Below are 19,779 nucleotides of genomic sequence, written 5' to 3'. Positions count from 1 at the left end.
AACCGGACAATATCTGGTTGTTACACCTCCGTGCTAATTTACACTTGATTAGCTTAGACTAAAATTTAAACATTCATAAATCATTTACCTAAGGGCAAATGGGCTGTTTGGTCAAAATGTGTACATGAAAAGTGTCCAAGTATTGGTAATATACGGATATATAGTTTCTAACGTCTAATTCATACACTGGAACACACATTTTATTAATTTATAATCCTTAATATATTGGGAAGTGTACCTCAAAATACTAAAGTTAAAAAACAAATCGAAATTTGGCGTATTTGTGCTTTAACCTACAGTATAGTAATACTCATTGTCATTCATATTAGATTGAATTTGGATCCCTCACTTAATCGACTGGGACGGTGGCGACATCCTGTAATCCAGCTACTAAGAGGTCACGAATTATGGATATTTATAGGCATGCACTGTGAATACGATACTCCCTGGTGTGGATGAACGTTCGCACTAGTAACTCTATCCGCAGTACCATCCTGATAATTAGAGCAATTCGTTGATACCAAGGTAAAAATGTGGTTCGGATTCCACTATAAACTGTAGGTCCCTTAGTTGCAATTAGCTGTATGGGCTATTAATTAACAGCTGTGTCTAAGGAATATGTCAGCTTTAGTCACTAACAAGACTACAAGATCGCGCCACTCATACCATTCATACTTGGCTAAATGCCTACTTTGTATGTCGCCATTTCATTGAAAAATGGTATATAAGGTAAAGTAATGCGCGTGAGTTGGATGGAATGACAGCTTAGTTACTAACTGATATCAGTTGTTTTTTTTAGCCAGGAACATATAAAGTCCGAATGATCTAAGAAAGATTACTCCAGTTTCGAACTATCAGGAATCTTTTATCTTTTCCCAGGATCAATCCGGCAACCTTCTGTTTACTAGGCTAGCGCTATAACCCAAGGCCCCACTCTAGTGGGGCCTTGTATAACCACATGAAACCCATGTATGTAAAATAACATACATAATAATACATAATAGGGGGGGGGGGAATAATGTTTACTGTGTCCTAAGGAATAGATTCCAACTTGGAAAACCGGTCCAAATAAAAATAAAGGCTACCAAATATTATTTAACGAATTTAAAAATAAACTAAAATTAAAACCAAAAGATGACCGTAGTAGGCTTATCGATCGCAGAAGTATTCAAATTACGACAAAGTCGTATCTCATCCAAACACGAGCTTCACAACAAACGATTCTTCCGCACGATTTCCCCTTCAGACCCTGTAATTTTCCTCTCTACACATTTCACGCGTGCCAGACCAATAATGCCCACATTTGTGTTGTAATTATATTATTCCAACACCATAACTGTTTAGGGTTATACTGGTTGATAAATGTCACGGTTACTGCAAGTGTGAGGCAAAAGTAGTTTATTGGATACAATTGTTTAATTTAAGCTTACAAATAGGTTTGATTGAATTAGATTAAAATCAGAGCAAGTTTTTAAACTGCATGATAGTGATCACATGTTTAAACTTCATGTTATCCTATGCTGACTAGTTTGTATACAAATTTTGTATTGTTTTAGGTTTCTTGCTTCTTTTCACATGAAAAAGGGGCCAGATTCCTTAATTCCGATACGTTGTGGGACAATTAATTGTTTTTATCAGTGATTGCATGAATCCTTTAAAGAACACGTTTCATAGTTTTAGAATTGAAACAGATTGAATGTGTAAGGAACACTCCAAATTCGGTTATAACATACTGTACTAAGGAAACCCATACACCTTTAATGTGTTGGACATTTTTAAGGATAAAAACATCTCGATCAAAAATGAACTTCCTTCTGCGTTGATACGGGCTTTCCACGATCGTACCAACTTACTTGTATTATCAACTAATATTGGTTGACATTAAATGCGTGCAGTCCAAAGTGAACAAAGTGTATATTAAAAATAAATGATAACTAATGTACCCAGCTAATAGCTTTATTCATCTCGGTCGTGATTTATCTATGGTAAAAATCCCAACAGCTAAAAGCTGGTTACCAACTTGAGTATCAGAAACGTTGGTAACGTGGTTGCCTTAGCGTCTTGTTCGAAGAGTTCAAGCCGATATACCTGTGCCAATTCGCAAAAATATCCTATGTATTTCCCACTCAAACACAGCCTCATTGAAACAGTAAGATCTTTGGCTAGGGAGGCTTCTATAAGCTGATCAGGAACATCTGGTTTATCATCGTACAAGAGTAGGTAGATGTAATATTTAGAGACTATGGGGAATTACAATGTATCTATTTCCGTAGCTGAATGGAGATACAAAATACGCATCACTCGGTGATGTACTTAAGCTGGAGGATTGGCCATTATGGATTGAACGAAGCTGAATAACAACCCTACAACAAAGAGTCTTATTGACAATGTAATACCAGAGCAAAATATATTGTTGCCTTAACCAGCAGCAACTCCTAGTTATTATATTTACTTTAGTACCCAAGTCAAATGATTCTTATTTCAAATGCACTTGCTACAATTGCAAGAGACCATAAGTAATAATTAATCGTAATGACATTTGTTTTTCACCACACTACTGTGAAATAACCTGTTTTCGTCGCATCTCCTGCGAAAATGTATCATTGCAGAAAATACATTCTTAGTGCAAATTGTAAAAAAGCGTTACATTCTAAAACAAAAAGTATCCAATGAGTTTCTATTGATAAGAATGCAATAAGCTTTAAATTATGCAAAAACAAGAAAAACTTGTAATAGAATGGAAATATTGGATTCCTCAACAGCGGAGACAGTAAATAGCAATATGAAGCTGAAGCGAAGAATTTGAGTGATTAAATCATGACGGAATTCTTAGGACGCTTCGTCTTGAGACATTTAACTGAGAATTTATATCACTGGGATGAAAATTAAATGTCTCAATTTGGATACAATGTAGCTCTTAATATGTGGGGGAGGGAGCTGGTGGTTAGAGCGCGGGACTTCGGTCCCTGAGGTCCAGGGTTCAGTCCTGCCAAATCACCAATAGATTTTATCTAAGTGATAATGCCGCAGCCCTTAGGTCTAGCCTAAGTGAGTAATGTAAAAAACAATCCCGGGCTCGTGCCTAGCGTCCTAGGACAAATATATACAATGGTAAGAAATAGTAAGATTAAAAGGCAGGTTGATTACCGAACAATTGTTTATAAATACTTCTTCATAAGTAACATAAATCTAAACCTCAATTCACTGCTATCACATGCTTTGTATGGAATCCAAACACATTTACAGTGCTCAAGTAAATGCTAGCTCGGATCATCCCTTCCATAAACCCAATGGAGTATCAGTACAAAGGTGTTACGAAATATTATGCATCTGCCTTTGCTAAATGTGCTAAAATTATTCTACAAAAAAAATATTATCTTAAATCATCATAGTTTAATGTTTAACGCAAACCCCGTTCTAACAGATTTTCAACTAAGCTAGAATATTGTTAGATTACGGCTTAACCAGCGTTGTTCAAGGAGCTCCTTAGGTTAATTCAATAAAGGGTTCAAAACCTGTAGCTCGGCTAATATTGGGTTAGGGGAAAGGGGTTCTTCAATATTTGATTGTGAGGGTAAGTCACCCCTGCAAAAATATACTAGGTTTTACAAATTTCCAGGAAACACTTGTATTTACCATTGGCAATTTCCTAAGACGAGAAGTGTATATTTTTGCAAATAATAAATAAATAATTTACATTAAAAGGGAAGTCCCATAACAGTCCTAATTATTTTGAATGGTATTCTATTAAACTACTTTAGACAATGCCTTTACTTCTGTTCTGAATACTGTAAAATAATAAAATATAGTCTTAACAATACATTATAGAATAGGGACTTTAAAAAATTCGAATAACGTTTTATAAATCCATGATTGCACTGATAATTTGCAGTGGAAAATAATAATCATAAAAAACAGGGGATGCAAATATTAGGAAGTTTTCTTTCTTACATTATGGATTGTTGAATGATTGGCTTGCTACAATAAAATGCGCCATCTAATCAACAAACATTCGATTTTGTTAAACGAAAACCAAACTTCGCTTGTAAACAACACTAAGAAATATGAATACGCAAAATCCCCTTAACCTCCTTAATCCATACATAGAAAATCGTTGTGAAACGTTGCAGTTAAATATTACTACAAATTTCAACAAAAAATTAAATTAAACAACCCAACAGGAATATTCTAAAATGCGTTCCGGCCATTACACGAAAAACAAAGGATTTAGCAAACGGACAATCGGGAATCAAATGTTTATGCTTCATCAAAAACAAAGCAGACGCACAAAACAGCCCAAACGCAATGGAGTGATGCGTGGAGTGGAGTGGAGCGAGTGAGGAGAGGGGTACATTACTGCATGGCTGCATGAATTATTTATAACCATGAAGCCGCCACATCAAACCCTAAAGGGGTAGTGGACCCCGGCTGGACAATACAGTTAAAATACACACAAAAATAAAAAAATTCTGTAAAAGGTAATTTTAGTACGAGGGGGGCCAAAATTGTCAATTTGAAACGTCTAAGTTAACACTCTTTAGAAATTTCAATTTCACATAGTTTTGGGCGACATAAAATGTATTTGTTGTTCCAAAATGTAGTATAATTTTTTCGTTTGAGGAATTTAGTAGGCTGAATCTAACTTGTTATTTATATTAGTTCAGTTTTTGGAAGGAATTCATTTATTCACACCTGAAAGAGTGTTTGAAACATGTTTTTAGAATCCGAAATAGAGGAAAGGATAAAAAAAATATTTCAGATGATAAGTATTTTAAACTACTTTTTGTATTAGTTGTCAGAAAAAAAAAGATATTGGTTTTGGAAATTATTTGAATAACCTATACGTATACAAACTTCAGTCTAAGGTAGTATTTAATGAAACGTCGACACTCCTATGAACGTTTTATTGCGTCACTGAATTTGAATTCACAAAAATATTTATTTTTATACTTCGACTATGTCGAATTTTTACGACGGTACTTAATTTACACAGACCAACAATATTCAAAATAAAATCGTTGGAAGGGGGGGGGGGCATTGCCATAGTAATAAATATCAGTTTCAGAATAATATACTTTTGAGCTATATCATAAATTAGTACAGTTCTGTATTATTCAAAGAACATGGGACAAGGAGTTGATGATTTAGATACTGATTATTGAACTAATATTTGAAATTACTTGTCAAAAGTTTTAAGAATCTTCCTTTTGTTCTTGTATTTTTAAACCGAACGAAAGGAAGTCGACGAGAAGTATGTCTATGGTTGATCAAAGAAACTCGATGTGTTCAGTGCAATGTTTGCGTTGAAGATAGACAGGTGTTTACACGACCTGAGTGCAAACAAAGATAACCAAAGCAGAACTACCTTGACATTCTAGCTAGACTGAGACAAGTCAGATGATAACGGCTATCATCGTGTGAGGATGTGAGGCATGTTTAACACGGGTTTTGTATATTTTTACGACAAGAAAATGTTTGAAAACATTTTAAAATTATATAAAAACGATACATTGTTGTAAATCGCAGTTCAGAAGTTTCTAATACAGTGTAGCAATTTAACCTTAACACGCATTAAAAAATAATTCAGAAGGCTTTTTGCTTAATTTATTTTTTATGGATGGACCTGCAAGAAATAGTACTACTGCTAATAAAGATTACCAGTCTTGTTATTTTACAACTATAGAATGGATGAATGTTTAAAAATATGTTTTAAATTATATGTAACACTTGTTATTGTCTTGTTAAAATTTTTACTACTACAAATAAATGAGATACTAAATTTTTTAAGATGGTATTATTTTAAGTAAATGAAACAATGGGTTCTGTGACAAATTATATAATTATCACAACTAACCCCCCCCCCCACCCAAAAAAAAAAAAAAAAACGAGGATAAAATTGATAAATACCTCCACGAATATTGTTGTGAAAAGCATAAATTATTTAGGGATGGGAATGAACACCGAAGAGAGAAATAAAATCCCAGTGTAATATGTTCTTTATGTTGGCAGCCCTTGGTTTTTAGCAGCGATTAACATCAAAACAGTAACGCTGGTTACACATTGGGCGGTTTCTGCCGCGGCGGTAATTTCGCCGTCGCCGCCGTTCGAGCAGTAGTCTATAGACTTAAATGGAAGCTTACACACTGGGCGGCAGAAACGCCGCGCGGCAATATTGCCGTTAGCGGCAGCTGTGCAGCCGTCCACTGCCACTGCGGCTGGCGGTGTTTTTGCCGCTCTTGTCTACGCAGTGGCGTACGTGACCAAATGGGCGTTTACACATTTGGCGGTTGTCTACCGTCGCCGCTGATCAGTCGTCTTTCCCAGTTGCTCCAAGTCAGAGGTCTTTGAAAATCTGCCTTTTAATTTGTGTCTTGTTGTTAAGTTTGTGAGTTGTTTATAACATGTATTTATTGTTTTAAGTGTTTGCGGTTGACGAGTGTGAGAAAATAAGTAAGTTTATAGACAATGAGTTGTTAATATCATTTGTAGAACAGCGGCCAGTTTTGTGGGACAAAACCCTCGACATATTTAAGGATCGAGTTGCAACAAGGAATGCGTGGAAGGAAGTGTGTATGGAGATTAGGGGGAATTAGAAAAAATGTGCAAAATACAATTTTCTGAACACTCATGAAACAGAGAAGTCACAACACATTAAGCGATGAAGAACTACAAGAATTGTTTTGGCTACCGATCATACGTGGTGGTAATTTTGCCGCTCGATGTTTGGCGGTATTTTTGCCGCTGAATGTGTAAGCTCGACTTTTTTTCGAGGTGGCGACGGCAGTTTCGCCACCGCGGCAAAAACCGCCAAGTGTGTAACCAGCGTAACGCACAGGCTGGCCAACTGTAACTAACCCTCGACAGAGGTACCAACTTGACAGCAGTAAACTGGGGTTAAAACCGGAAACCGATTACATACGCGCTAAACATGTCTGCCAACATTGCAAACATCATGTTGTATATATACTCAGTAATTGGATTTTACATTGAGGTTTGTGTATTAATGCAATTAGGTATATATTATATTTGAATTTGATACTAGGTAAACCCAGAATTTGATACTTATACATAAAGTAAATGGAAAAACATACCATAAAGTTGGTAAAAAAAAAAAAAAAAAACTACTTCAATCACTAAACATTTGAGAACCAAGTAAGGATTTAATATTACCTTTGAATGTAAAAACAGTTTTACCTTTAAACGTAAAACAGTAACACTATTGTATCAATCCACCACTCCCAACTTTCAAACCAAAAATAGTTAAACGGAAAATCATGCTACGATGATAATAAACACCGTACTTTATTCCAATGCGAATCAATACCCAAATTTAATAGAATATACAACAATAAATTCCAAAGATTAAATCGCAAAAAGCAAAGTTCGGTCGCGTGATCGGGTACAATGTGCGTGTCGCGTGTGATGTCCATCACCCACAGTAAAGCACCGCAGCCTACGGTATGCTTGGCCTGAGATGTCTCTATATTACTCTCAAACAAGGTTTTAATTGTACCTACTTAAAAGTTTGGAAAGTTTACACAATGTCAGCTGAGAGTTATCACGGTGAATAACCCCGCTGTGTCCTAAACTTGTTATCTGAACGTTCTGAAACGAGTCAACCCATCTGAGACAAAAATGCAGAGATAATTCTACCTTTGCATGTCTTACACTGAAAATAGACTTCTTATCAGATAATATTGAACATTATGATCTTGTTTAAATGCGTGTTTCTTAGTAACGTTTTAGTGGGTTGATGAATATTATATCTTCATCATTTAACGTTGCCCAAACTTTAAGAAACTGATGTATCCACTTTATCGTTTTCATACTCATAGACACGGGTTAACCATTATTGAGTATAAAGAGAACAGAGAAAAATATCTAGCTAGAACCACCAAGAAAACCGCCCACGTTAAGTGCATCAGGTATGTTTAGTTTCTCTGCAATATTAGATACCGTACAAGGCACCACTTGACGCACTAAGTCCCATAGGCTCAGGCTAATTAAGACTCTCTTGTTTGGACCAATTGAATCCCGTCCTTGGAGAGTCACGTGACTTGTACTACTTCCGCCTCCAGGTAACACTTCCGGATGTTGCACTGATTGCTTTTCCGTTAATTGTTTAACTAGAATTTAGAGAAATTCAACCGTGCATAGTGGTTTATAGCATTGGTTCAGTTGAATCGAATCTGATCAAAGCAGTAAGAATTGAGCATACGTAGTATACTCCAACGTACGTTATACGTATACGTATACGTATACGTATGTAGTATACGTAGTGTATACGTAGTAAAATTTTATGAATGATAGCAAGTGGGTTTGAGGTTTAAATGTTGGATTAAAAGGGCTCTGTTACACCCTGAACTAAGAATTTCAATTCCTCAGAAATTCAATTATTTAGTGTATTGTTAAGTCTACAGAATGAGAGGCAACAAAACCTCATAATCAGAAAAAAGCCACATTAGAATTTTAGTTTCACACAAAACTATGTAATTATTCATATTTATTGTACATTTTCTGGATAAAGAAGTTAAAAATAAATACTGTGTAACATCATACAATATGCGGGATAAAGAATTACATATTGTATGAGCACACAAATTCACAAGGGTGGATAAATTACAATTTCTAACAGTTATTAAGCTGATAAGACCCAGAAAATTAAAATACTTTGAAGTCGTTGGGATTTTTATTAGGGATTACACTATTTCCATTTCACTGCAAATAATCTTACACGGTATCATAAATACAAAAACTACAGGTCAACTGATTAAAATTTTCTCAACATTTTCCATTGGCTTGCAATATAAAAGTATTGAACAGAGCTCAGTGAACACAAACAATTGCTGAAACATATTAAATCGCGGGTGTAGATTTACAACAATCGAATAACAATCGTAACGAACAACGAGAACTCATTCGTCAATTAGTGTCTCGTGTGTTCGATTGGTCTGATTAGTTGAGAGTCGAGAGTCATTCATCCGACGATTTAATTACATCAATCTTCACTTTGGCGAGTTTATCAAATAACTCTACAGGAGTTTGGTTTTATTGCTATTTCGTGAATGAAATAAGAAAAAAAAATTGAGGTGTAATAGCATAAACAATGAATGTTGGTATATTTTATTTTGTAATTGTTGAATTTGTTTTTTTCCTTTAGTGTAATTTGCGTGTAGTTATAATTTGTACGTGGTGAATTGCTTAGGCACACGTTAATTGGTTTACTGAAGTTTGTTATACGGAAATTTTAACTGTAGAAATTTCACGGTTTCTCGACAAATGCTCTTCAAAATATGCATAATATTAAACTTCAGAAAAGTTTGACTAAAATGGTAGGATGTACTCGGCTAAGGATTTGTTCACTGGTAAAATTAATTCTCATAGTAAATTGGTGAATAAACTCGCAGTAATAAGGTAACTCATTTGTTTGTTAAAAGTACATTAAAAACCCCATCAATATTACACTTCTTCAATCGCATAATTTCCCCGATTTAGTTGGAATCACTATTAGACGCTACAAAGTTGATTAAAAAAGATTTCCGATGTTATTTCATTTTAAAAGTAAAAATTACCAATTAAATTTATAATTCGCAGTATGAATATAACGTTTAAAGTGTTCGAGTTCAATTGTCAGTTCAACCACACAAGGTAGCTTGCCTTTGCAACCAGTTGTAAATTGTCATTGAACTTATTATTGACGCTTTCTAACACTCGCAACAACGGGAAACGGAAGCCTGGCGAGCTCTGGCCCTAATCCGGGGTCGAACCCTTTTACGCTTCATTAGGCTTCAGTTCGCACACCAACTAGCTTTCCCCCCAAGAATACCTCTCTCCCCAAAAAGTACCTGACCCGTGGGTAAGAGGAGAGGATGACTTTGGTGCCCCGGTGGGGGGAGGGGTGCAAAGGGCAATGGCTCTGGGGAGGAAACACTTCCGTTACTGAGAGGGCAACTGATGGGATAGTGACCTTCCTTGAATTGAATTCTTATTGTTGAGATATTAAGTTAAACAAAATGTATTGCAGCCAATTCTTTGCATCGGAGAGTAATATCATAAAGACGATTCAGGAAATGAGCTAGCTATTTCCGTCTTAAATTAAACTTAAGCATGAGTAATATATGGACGGCTCAGGAAATTGCCAAATAGTTTCTAATACATAGTTGTTTCTAGCCTTTATATTTTCTGCTCCCTTAGTGCACTGTTTTATTTTACAATAAAAACCAAAAACTTAGCTGTGTTTTTTGGGGAATTTTATTATCACTTCTTTATTGTTGTATATTTGTTATTGTGAATATTGTTTTATATAATCTATCATCTAATTAGTCAATCAAATTCATAAGAACAATAAATAGTTTTATATACCTTGTTGAGTTCACAATAAAAGTATCTTTAATTTTGACCGTATTTAAATAATGATGATTAAATTTAAAACAATAACGTAGGCCTAGTAACTATACTGTGAATTTTCTTGTGCTTTGCCTTGAAACAAAAATTAGTTATATATGAGCGGTCTCTGGAAGATCACGCGGGTTTGGATGAATAGTTTAATGATGCCTATTGATTTGTTTCTATTGTACAGATTGTTTGATTTGTGATTTGTGTTCAGTACAAATTGATCAGTTTGTTAAACGAATTTTCTATTCAAAGGTATAGGCTACTAGCTATTACTGGAGATCTCGTTGTAAGACTCCCAAGACCGATTTACTTTTTAGTTTTGAAGGGTCATAACAGCCAAAAACACCACCCGTCCACATTTTTAAATATATGTCCGTCAGCACGATAACTCAAGAAAATATAATCTGATGTCGATGAAATGTGGTATAAACGTGTAAACTTTCGTTAAATAATAAAATAGGGATTTCCCATTTTTGACCCTAAAACATACAGTTTTTCTATTTCTTTCTAAACCATTTTGTAGGGCTTATAAAAAAAATCATTTAGTACCACAAAGCGTTGGTTGTACGCCTAACGGGGAGATAAAATTCAATAAAAATGGTAAAGTAAATATTACTCTTTGTTATTTTTATTTTTTTAATAAACTGTTGTAGTTTGCTTGTTTATTGACGGATACTAATCGGGGAAATTTGTTTATTTCATACCAAGCTATCGACATTTTAACCAGCAAACACACCTCTTTACTATCACTTTAGCAGCAAACTTAGGTAATCATTAAATCACTATCATTAGACAGTTTTAAGGGAATATTTTTGTGTAAATCTTGCTAGGTAAGCGAAAATTAGCTTAGTCTGCAGGTTTACTGCGGCGGGAGTAGGTTATTTTATTATGAGATTGAATTTGTCTGTTGAAATGACATATTATGGAAGTACGTTGTTCATACAATTGGAATTTTTATAGTATTACATTTCATACCATTCGTAAGGTAGTGTTAATTTCCCCATTATGTGTAATTTTAATATTTAATTCCCTTATTAAATGTTCCCTACACTTAATTTGTCCTCACATATTTGTAATTTGTAAATAAACCTAATGTTGACAAATATTATTTTCAAGCCAGGACAATACCAACTCCCAAATATAATTATTTTAAGAACCACTGAACATCTTAGTAATAATCCTACAGTATATTAATTACTAGCAGAGTACCTGTCCTTCTTACGGGGCTGGCGTATAAGTATGAAATGCTTATTGCAGTTATACTCGTAAATAATATACTACAGTATTTCGTCAATTCGGTAAATTCCGAATAGGTAGGCCTAAATATAATAACAGTTAAAGCAAAGTTGGAGAGGTTAAATTATAATTTATTTTTTACATTTTAAATTGACATGTTTGCTTTAATATTACGGTTTAAAATTCCGCGAGGGCCACGTACATTTCCTAATCATGTACTTTTCACTGCCTTCGAAACTGACCAAAGTATACATTTCATTATCTAAATCATCGTATAACATCATAGTAGCCACTAGTACTCTCTCCCGTGAACTTATTTTACGCACCAACCATGTATATTGTACGCAGTCTAGGAAACCACTCACGGCAGCTGCGTTTTGGGACCTGGACAAAAGCCGCAGCGCATCTTTACGCGTCTAGGAAACCACAGCTTACGACTACGATCAGAAGGTGCAGCGTTTCCCATTTCGTTCGATGTTTGGATTTAACTTAACCTAAAAAAAAGATTGAAAGACTAACTATTTATATGATTTGTAGGGAAAATATAAGGTATTTACTCAGGGGAGGTATAGAAGAGGCTACGATGACAGCTGTGGGCTTCTTATTAGCTGAGGGAACGCCATTACCGTAACAAAACAATCAATAGTCATCGGCCTCGGTGGTCTAAAGGTTAGCGTGCCGGGCTGATATGCTGAAGGTCCCGGGTTCAAATCCCGCTCGTGGCATTAACTTTTTGTCCAAGATTTTTTTATTATCAGCAAGTTTGGTTGGTTTGGTTCGGTTATGACAGTTTAATTTTATTATTAAGTCATTATAAAATTTTAGTAGAGCAATTTCTAGTTTTATTTAATAAACAGAATTATTTTTTCTATTAATAAACTTTTGTTATATTATTTCATTATCAGCAAGTTTGGTTAGTTCGGTTAGGTTATGATGGTTTAATTTTATAATTAAAAAATAATAAAATTGAATTTGAGGCATTTATAATTTTATTTTATGAACAGAACTATTTTTGCGATTAGTAAACCTTCTTTGCCAAAGTACTCTCTCTACTACAGCGCTGTTCACGGAGGAATTTTGAACTAATGCCTCATTCGTACCTCCCCTAAGTCAGACCCAAAATATAATGTGTAACACGAGTGCAAACTACCTCTGCCGCACTCGATAAACTTTCAACACTCGCCCACGGAACATGCGTAAACATTTCTCTCGTGTGCAGCAATGCGCCACTTCGCCCACTAGTTACACAAATAGGAATAATAATAAGCCTATAAAATGATCTATCATCATGCGAAATTTCATACCCAATTCGAGTCATATCTTGATTGAGTCCCAAACAAATAACGAACACACACACTTACAGCTTTATAATATTAGTACGGTTTATAATGATGTTTCGATTGCCAATGGACTAATGCTGCCCAGGTTCTTTAATAAAGTCCTATAACAAGTACAGTTGGATTTTTTAGCTAGAAGCAGTTAAGGTGTGGTGGAATATCTTTGAAGATGAACCTATTTGGCAGTAGTGTGATCATGTGTTCAGACCTGTCAAATTTTGAGGTTAAATAAAAACAAACAAACTGACACAATAATTCTTGGAATTGACAATAGTTAAATATACTTTAAACTTACTCTAGCCTACTTTTATATAACTACTTGGCAATATATAGAATATTTACTGTGAAATAGAGACGTGATTCCTAATTCCAAATCAGCTAATGAATAAGTTGATACTTAATTATTTTCTCCAAATTATAGGTGATGGTTGCTTTGATAATAGTTAATTATATGAGTTAGTATTAAAATACTGAATCTTCTTGCATAAGTTAATTAATTTCGATCATTATATTAATAGAATATGGTTGCTGTGACTGGGATACACATAAAATAACTGTTGGGACATACAGTAATGATTATTTACGTTTAGTTTTGAAATATCTTAACATCTAACTCGCCTTTTGGGTTTCATGTTAGAGATCAGAATTTAATACTCTTGAGATGACGAGATGAACCTTTATAGACTCACGTTTTGACCCATATAAATTATAATTAACAGCTAATTGTATTGCTGATAATTCATTAATGCAATCACTAATCAAATAAGTTCACCTCATACAAACAGGATAACATTATACAATAGGCCAAGGAAGCAAGATTCGAGTTTGGTTTATAAAATGCAGTAGCCTAAAAACAGATTTTTTTCTTATAAATTAAACAATGAAATATACTAAATCATTTCATTTGATCTTAAATGGCAATTCTTTCGTAAGTAATACAACCCGGCCTCTAAACGCTTAATTATTGATTGCAAACATGCCTGTTTGTTTGTTTTGATTTAACCTCAAAATTTGACACATATAAACACACTAGCTGTACCCGCGAGCTTTGCCCCGTTTTACTTCATAAGTGAGCTCGTTCGCATGGCTAAATCACGTCCCGGTTGAAGATCGCACTACAGCTAGATAGGTTCATCTTCAAAGATATTCCACCACACCTTAACTGCTTCTAGCTAAAAAATCCAACTGTAGGTAAGAATATTTTTGTATATATACGCGTAATAGGCTACACATGTATTTTTAAAATTATATAACAAAAAAATGTTCTATAATTTTAGCATTAGTATTGACTGTCAAACGCCAATCAATAGATACTTTATTGGAAGCTCTGTTTCCTGTTTAGAAACTACTTTGCACATACTTGTAGTGCATACAACACACGGCCACGCTCTCGTATTGTTCTCCTCTCGCCACAGATCACATTCACTTCACTCTCCTCACCCTCTCTCTCCTTCTCCCGCCCCTCTTTACTCGACCACCCCTTTCTCCCAGCGAAATACCCGGTATAGTACTGTTGGGGAGAATAGGCTTATGTCAGGTAGTCTTCTCCACTCGCCTCGACACTCTAATGACCCATTAATTTACAAGTTCGATAAGCCGGGTCGCCAGCGCCCCTACACTCCGCAACAACACGGGGTTAGACTAATCCTTCACAAAAACAGTTGAAAATTATATTAGCTTCAAACACAAATATTGAAGACTATTTTCAAAAATAACCTAACTCCAAATACTTCCCTCGAATAATATAGTTACAACATATTACAAGATGAAACTGGTATTTGTACAACCAACACTGTATGAACACCGTTAACCTAATATACCATCACAACAGCAATGCTTACTTTGCGAGGTTATTGTTTGTTTGTAGTGTGTAACAGTTTATGACAGACTATTGTTAACAGAACAAACCAGCGATGTCCATTCGATCAGCTGACACTTCTGTATGTATTGTTGACAGAACATGACACATCAACATGGCTCTACTATTACAACTTTGTCTTTTAATCAGCTGACTATAATTGTTGGCATTATTGGGTGCTTGGGTGGATGTGGGTTTTTAACAAGAATATGCATAACATAAAATAAATAATTGTTAAGTCTTTATTTCTTAATCAGCTGACTTATTTTTGGTATCGTCGGGTAAAGATGGTTGGAAACCCATACTATAACAATATTACTACTGTACTGACTTTTATTTAATCAGCTGACAATATAGTAAATAGAATATTATTTATGTGTTTAAAATTCTGTTTAGTGTAATCATTGGTAATAATAATTGTTATCGGTTTAGTTTTGGTTTAAGATATAGTTTTGCAATATGCTTGGTAAAGGACGATTCAATTATAGTAATTATGTGGACAACCTTAAATATGGCACTGATGTGTCTCCCTGTATGAACGGAGGAGGTTTCAACGCTGTCAAGTTGGTAATTAACCTAACAATGAACATATTAACCTTTCCGTCTAGATGACCAGACGGATTCCGTCAAATGGTCAACCGTCGTTTCGAATAATTAAGGCATTTTCCGTTAATTCGTAGAAATATGGTTCCATGCGATTATGGTTCTTTTAAGAATCAAGAAATCATATACTTATTATTATTATACGCTGGAATAAATCTCGTTAGTTAAAACTCCCGACTCTGTTAAACTGTGCTCTATTTGAGTGCACTGGACTTGTAAATCACTTAATTTTGTTCATCCGAAAGCAATTTGTACAGGTTGTAACCTTAAACAACCATCCCTGCCGTGTTGCCAAAATTTTAAGCTCCACAATTCACAGCCAACTATGGTAAAATTAGCTTACATCTTTGAGAGAAATTACACTGTTATTAGATGAGAGAACTACGAGTTGTAGATGGTGCAATTTAGCTCTATCCAGATTGGCGGTTAATTTTGCCGTGGTTCTCCAACTCTGTGACAAAAAAATGTCTAACAAGTATTTTAATTATGTAACGTTTTAAAACCTACCGATATGTGTATGAATAACAACTAGTGTCCCTGTTGCTGGAAATCGAGCAATTGCTATTTCGAGAAATTACTAAGTATTACAGTCGTTATTTTAAAACTAATAACAGTAATAATTTCTGATGACTTTAAAAGATACAACTCAAAGATTATGGAAATACTCAAGATGTACCAAACAGATCAATATAATCAAAATTTCTTGTAAATATCTTATCATTTTTAAAACGCTGATCTTGTTTTTAGTGTTTTCTACAAATAGCCTTACTAATAACCGCATTAGGTTGTCCATAATAATGATAATAAAAACACATTATTTCTATTTCCTCTCCTTAGTGGTGTTCTATGACTTTCTTATGTTTCCATAGTTTGCAAATCGGCCTTTTCAAGAATTAATAAGAAATGCAGCACAGTTCTCTTTCAGTATTCAGTTTTCTTTTTAGTATATCAATTTATCCAGGCTCTCTCGTTTTTTTCCATTGTAATGTTTACGCCAACCCAAATTCAAATAGTAAATATTTCATTTTAACCAAGTAAGTAAATGTTTGTAGCAAACTAACTGTTAAATTAACAAACTCATTGACTGTTTACAATTAACATAAGTTCTTCTTCTCACTTTTAATTTCTAACAATAGCTGGAGTTTCATAACAATATTTGTTTCCCATGTTAATCATGTTAATCTTATAGAGAAATACGAAACTTTAAAGGGCCACAGGGCCTCACCCTCTAATTATTTCCCTAAAAAAAAGTTTCCTGCACAACTTCACGTTACGCTCTTTCCAATGACTCTAACAACATATCAATCGGTTCAGTAGTTTCGGAGGAGTAATTGTCACAAAAAACCTGCTTGCGTATTAAATAAGTATAGATAGATGGTTTAAACAATGACGAACTCGATGAACTGGTTTTGATAAAATGAACAAAGTTTACCACGCGAGTTGATCCCAGACGAGAGGAAATCATTAGAGGAACAACAAAAAGTTACAGTTCGCGAACTGAGGTGGCCAATTACTGGCCGATCTCACTCCTCTGTAAGTTTCGAAAATATGCAATATTTCGAATAATTTCACATTTCAGTCGATATTTTTGAGCAGAGGAACATAGAATAGAAAAATATTTTTTATACTGTACCTTTCTTGCAGTATTACCTTTTTAATTATTCCTATTAACCTTGAACTATTAATTGAATTGATAAAAACTTGGAATTGAACTATTTAAACATGTACGTTATATTTGGTTCTTTGTAGCATTGAAAAAAGGTCAGTACAACTATCCCGGACTTAAATCTTACCACGTACACTACTGTAACAGCTACGTCCGTAGAGGCTAAATCAATATATTTAATGTAATAAACTATTTTTTCTATTCATAAAAATGTATAAACACTTTTCATTCTTGGGGTAATTACTTTTTAACAGATACAAATTCCTTTCTACAACCAAATAGCAATAGCAACACTCAAAATACAGTTGGCATTTTCGTTTACATCGCAGACATGCATTTGGAAAGTATCCTAACTACAAAGGGATTAACAAAGCACTTGTACAAAGTCTCCAAGGCTTCTCAGTAGGCGACTCTATGTTTGAGCTGGAGGATATTAGCAAGGCTGGCATCTCTGAACAAAACTTGAGACTCCTTTGTTACAAAGACGCCAACTTTTATCGCACTCGGTTTATTGTTGAAACATTTCACAGATTTCGTACAGATGGCGATGTATTTGCCGTTGTTCCATTTAGTTTGAGAATGTTGAAATTGTTAGTATATAAATTGGGCGCCATAACGAAAAGCGTAAAATGTCATTTAAAATCCAAATTGAATAATCCAGTTGCGTTTTTTAGGGTATGTTGTCGTTACAAAAATGGGAAGGTCGTACAGTGTTAGTTTGAAAACACGAAGCAATAAAGTTTCATGAAAATAATATTTGCCTTGGTTTTATTGTCTATACAGATTATTGTTTAGAAAAATGTACGTTTTCGAAAGTCGATAGTATTGTAACAACATGGAAAAAGGGTTGGCTCAAATTAACATGTAATAGGGTGTGGGAACCACTTTCAAGTAAGAAGAGGATTTCGAAAATTTGTTTTGTTTCCGATACCTAACAATAAATTAGCCATTTTCGTTATATTTCCTCAATATTTCAACCAAAACTTATAATATAACAGACATATTTGAGAGCGGGTGTAAATTGTGGTGATAAGCACCACGATTAAACAGTTTAGCAATGATTACATATTTAATATACGTTTCAAAGTAAAACAACTAAAATTAAATACTTATAAAATAAAAACAAAATCTTCTGCTTTTGTCATAATATTTGTGTCTAAGTTATTGATATAACTTAAGATGAACCCATTGACAACTAATACCAAGTTAGACATATTGAATCGTTGTAACCAGTTTTTAATCATTAAACACATTTTGATGAGCCACTTGTAGGGCATGTAAGTGTTTCATTTCATATTGCATCTTTTAGGTTAATATATTATTATTGTTACCTGGGGAATAAAATTAGGACGTATTACATTTAGTCGCCTTTTTGTTTCCTATGGTTAAAATGATAAAAAGGAACGATGTTACATAGCAGCAAATACACCTACAGCGACTCAATCGACCCAACTTAATTTTCATCTTAAAACTAGTCATCTAAACTAAACATATGAGTGGAAAGAGACTAAATATTTCCTTTATTAGGCTCTACCGTATGTTAAATAACAAACGATGTAGAGTAAATGGCTCTCCACGTTGTGAAACGACACGTTTTCAATTGAGTGTCAACAATGTAACGTAAACATGTTGTATTTATGCGAACACGCTGAGTGGTTTCAGGTGTTTACTAGCCAATACAAACAGTCATTGGGACAGCAAGTTAAATAAAACAACCCTAGGTCTTCTGTGACGAATAGTAGGGGAATAAATCATGTCATTGCCACAAGAAAAACGGGACCAAATTTATCATTTATGATTTTAGTTAGACAGTGGCGCAAGGTTTCGTGTTTTTATCTAATGAGTGAAATGTCTTGTGTAGCTTTGTTATTGAATAAAAATGTTGTAAACAAAATGTTTGCACGAACATGAAATTGGAATATTGTATGTGAGTAGACGTAGTTAACTACGTACGTTGTATTGGTGTACGGTCAATACATAGACTGGTATAGCGTATGCTTAAACGCTAGATACACTACATACTTCAAAACCTAACCCAATAATTTTCCTAATGAATAAACAAATGAGGTCTACAATAGTTCAACAGTAAAAACAACATTTTTGACAATATATTTTAAAATTAAGTCCATGTAGCAAATAAAATGTGACTTTTAAATACACACCCAGCTAATCTCTCTTAAAATATAAGTTCTATAGTATAACGGTAAATGATTTTATCCCACACTTAACTGTTTTGACGAACTTCCCAAGCAAGGATTTAGTACCGTAATGAGCTTTTACCGGTCACCAACCAGCTGATTATTTGGCAATGCGAGGTTATAAACAAAAACATAACTTCTCTTAGAGGTTATGAGTAGCAATTGTTAATCCTTTAGTCGGTCGGAATATATATGGATTTGTACAAATTTTTATTGTTAAAGTAAGCTTAGAGTAATATAGCGTAAAATATCGTAGTAATTCTTCCAAAATGCGTTTACCGTACTCGTATGGTAATCCCGTACTCGACTTCGCACGGGAACGACCACACTCGTCCGGTAAACACCTATTTTCAGGACTATAAGTAACGTAATATGTACTTCGACAAAATAAAAATCTGCTTCAGTTAACTGTATTCGCCTATTGGTATTAAAATACAGTTTCTTGTAGAACGTTAGAGAGTGTGAATAATTTTGTTTCCTACACTG

At 34.3% G+C, this 19,779-nt stretch overlaps 1 protein-coding gene across 2 annotated transcripts in view; it reads right to left on the bottom strand.

Moving 5' to 3' along the window:
• LOC128987985 (E3 ubiquitin-protein ligase TRIM9-like) overlaps positions 1-19,779 on the bottom strand; it is a 179,930-nt gene that overhangs the window by 42,270 nt on the left and 117,881 nt on the right. The window lies entirely within an intron of this gene.

This window comes from Macrosteles quadrilineatus, unplaced genomic scaffold (assembly GCF_028750875.1).
Source record: "Macrosteles quadrilineatus isolate MER2022 unplaced genomic scaffold, UCM_ALF_1.0 Scaffold_2__2_contigs__length_208266976, whole genome shotgun sequence".
Lineage (NCBI taxonomy): Eukaryota > Metazoa > Arthropoda > Insecta > Hemiptera > Cicadellidae > Macrosteles > Macrosteles quadrilineatus.
The sequence above is the reverse complement of the archived record's forward strand: the minus strand, read 5'-3'. Positions and strand labels throughout refer to the sequence as shown.